The sequence below is a fragment of the Myotis davidii genome, unplaced genomic scaffold (assembly GCF_000327345.1).
Source record: "Myotis davidii unplaced genomic scaffold, ASM32734v1 scaffold169, whole genome shotgun sequence".
NCBI lineage: Eukaryota > Metazoa > Chordata > Mammalia > Chiroptera > Vespertilionidae > Myotis > Myotis davidii.
The window spans coordinates 1,669,039-1,672,479 of NW_006383005.1; the positions used below are offsets into that span (position 1 = coordinate 1,669,039).

The 3,441-nt window shown below is 43.4% G+C and overlaps 1 pseudogene; it reads right to left on the reverse strand.

The window, feature by feature from the left end:
* Window positions 1-534: 534 nt before the first annotated feature.
* LOC102762436 lies at window positions 535-1,216 on the reverse strand (annotated as a pseudogene).
* Window positions 1,217-3,441: the final 2,225 nt, after the last annotated feature.

The following is a 3,441-nucleotide window of genomic DNA, read 5'->3' on the forward strand; positions in this document are numbered from 1 at the left end:
AGGGAGGAGAAAAGAGAACAGTGTGTAGAAAACTATGGAAATGAAAGTATTGGTAAAAGCACCCTTGAAAAGGGCCTCTTTAATTCTTCCTTCTCCCAGGTAATTTCTCCATTTGATGAATTCCATAGCACTTAATATGTAACTTTTTACTCTGAAGGCAAAAGGTATGATTTACACACATTAGCTAGTAAATATGAATGTAGCTTCAGAAGGGAATGAGGCTTTATATGTGTCAATGCAAAATGCTACCTTGAAACACACTTGAAACACACTTATACCACACATGCCCTCCTAATAATAGGAAGAGCACCACCTGTCTAGGTGACTACAGAGACCAAAGCAGCATGGAGGAATTGATTCATAAAGTTTTGGAGGAAGTACAAAGTAATTATAAGTTCAATCCTCAGATGTTACTTTAAAGGCAATTTCAGAAAACAAGGAAAACCTGGTAACCATCAGAAAGAAAAAATAGCTACTCTTATTTGCAAGAGCTTTTCTTTTTCTTTTTATTATTTTTTTATTTTATTTTTTTTCTAAACAACACTAAGAATGTATTTTATTTAGTCATTTTTCTTTACAGCTGGAACTCTGGGAATTCAAAATTAACGTTCTTGCCCGTGAGCTTCTTATAGACACCGGAAAAAGTTTCAACCTTGTGCTCGACGTTGTTCTGCGGCGCTTTGTCCAGATGCACCTTGATGAGCCGGCAGCCGTCCAGCTTCACGCGGATCCTCTTGCCCACGATCTCGCTCGGGAAGCTCAGGTCCTCCAGGATGGCGTCGTGCACAGCGGTCAGCGTGCGGCTCCTGGGACGCTTCTGCTTATTCTTTGTTCGGCTTTTTCGAGTTGGCTTGGGCAGAATCCTCCTCTGAGCGATGAAGACCACGTGCTTCCCACTGAACTTCTTTTCCAGCTCGCGTACCAGCCGGACCTGGATTTTCTGGAAAGACTTGAGTTGAGGAACTGGGACGAAGATGATAATAGCTTTCCGACCGCCACCAACTTCAATTTCCTTGGCCGCGGTGATGTTCAGCTCCCGCAGCGGGGCCTTGAGGTCCGAGTTCATCTCCAGCTCCAGCAAGGCCTGGGAGATGCCGGACTCGAACTCGTCTGGCTTCTCGCCATTGGGCTTCACAATCTTGGCGCTGGAACTGAACATGGCTCTTGGGTGAGCGCCGGCCTGAGAAGAGGCCTGGGTCTCGCGAGAGCTCATCAAATCTCCTGCAAGAGCTTTTCTTTTTAAATAGTCTCTTGGTATTGGCTGTTCTTTGTGTGTGCCAGGGTTCTGAGTTACTGGTTGGGAAAGCCTTCTCAAACCTGACAAGCTCCTTTTAAAAGCAAATCATTTTTTAAAAAATCAAATGTTCAGCATGGGCAGTGTTTCTCAGTGATTGAGCGTTAACCCATGAACAAGGAGGTCACAGTTGCATTCCTGGTCAGGGCACATGCCCCAGTTGCAAGCTTGATGCTCAGTGTGGGTTCTACAAGAGGCAGCCAATTAATGATTTTCTCTTATCATTGGTGTCTCTATCTCTCTCTCCCTCTCTTTTCCTCTCTGAAATCAATATATTTTTTAAAAATTCAAATGTTCACTACTCAGAGTTTTACCATTTTGTTTTAGATGCATGTTCCGATTTTTTTTTGCCACTTAGCTGAGAGGAACAGCAGTAAATGTTGATAGAGAAGATAGTCTGAGGACATAACTGTTGTCTTCATAGGCCAGAACAGATGGTACTTTATGAACCTCTATTCTTCCCCTTAATTTATTATAGTTCAGCAGTTTATTCCTAGTTTGAGAAGACATTTGGTTGGTATAGCTAAGTAAGTAATAGTCCTCAGACAATGAGAAAATTTATGTAAATATTTTTTGGTTGCGGTAAATAGGAACTTATTTTTCATTATCAACTTGGGAAGTACTTTTGATACCAGTTATTATTATTTTTTAAATATATTTTATTGATTTTTTTACAGAGAGGAAGGGAGATAGAGAGTTAGAAACATCAATGAGAGCGAAACATGGATTCAGCTGCCTCCTGCCCACTCCCTACTGGGGATGTGCCCACAACCAAGGTACATGCCCTTGACCGGAATTGAACCCTTTAGACCGCAGGCTGACGCTCTATCCACTGAGCCAAACCGGTTAGGGCTTGATACCAGGTTTTTAATTGTCCTCGTCAAGGAAAGAGATTACTTTTTTGGGTGCTGTCTCGTAGAGTGGTGATGTGTGACTGAAGTATGATGAGATGTGGATACAAATTTCTCTAATTCAATGAGTCTTAATCTTTTGTTTATTAATCTTGTATTAATAGGTGTTTTTTTTTAAGTTTTAGACTTACAGAAAATTTGAGCAGATAGTACAGAAAGTTCCCATATACCTCTCCCCCGCTGTTTCTTCTATCTTACATTAATATATTTGCCACCATTAATGAATCCATATTGCTCATTGTTATTAACTAAAGCCCCTCTTTATTCAGATTTCCTTAGTTTTTGTATGTTATTTTTCTAGTCGGGGATCCCATTCAGCTTAGTTGTCATGTTTCGCTGTCATGTTCGTTATATTCACATTACACTTAGTTGTCATTTTTCCTTCGGTTCCTCTTAGCTGTGGCATTAACCTTCGTATTTGGGTCATGAACTGGTTTGAAAATCCGCTGCACACCATGGATCCTCTCCAAAGAAAAATGCTCATGCTTCAGATGTCTGCTTGAGGGGAGGTCCATGCGTCGCAGGTTTACAAGCCCTGCTTAGGAGGGATGGATGGTCTTTAAACCACCCCCTTCCCCACATTTGGGCTCCATCAGGCTCTACCTCTGAATTATTGTGTGACCTTTTTGCAAAGTAGTTTTGTGTGTGTGTGTGTGTGTGTGTGTGTGTGTGTGTTTTCCCCCTACATGGGCCTCAGTTTCACTGTCTGTGCAGTGAGGGGTGTGTTTCACCTGATGGCACCGTAGAAGGCGGTAGCCACCTAGAGCTGTCAACATCCGAGGCAGACTCATAACATGAACACGCTAGGTCATGCCAGGGAAGTGATGGGCTTATCGATAAGGAGGTTGCAAAGACTCTGTGAGGAGAAAAAAACAATGCCCAGTGGGGAGAAAAAAACAGGACCTGGGTTCCACCTTAGTTCTGTGGATTTTGTTAAGTAATTTCCTTCCTCAGCTTTGCCTTCCTCATCTGCAAAACTGGGGCCCCTTCTTCTAGTAGTTATGAAACTCCTGGGAGCATCAGCCTAGATTGGTACCTAGTAAGCATTCGTGTGATGATTTATGATAAGAAAGAACAAGGGATGGTGGGTCGGTGCACGGGTGAAGGGCGGAGCTGAGGACTGTGAGGCCGGCCTGAAGGCTCGGGATAGAGGAACCCAGCTCACACCTTGGCTCCCCGACCACACTAGTACGTTGCAGGGCGCAATTCCACCTCCGTTCCGCCCCCGTCCCCGCC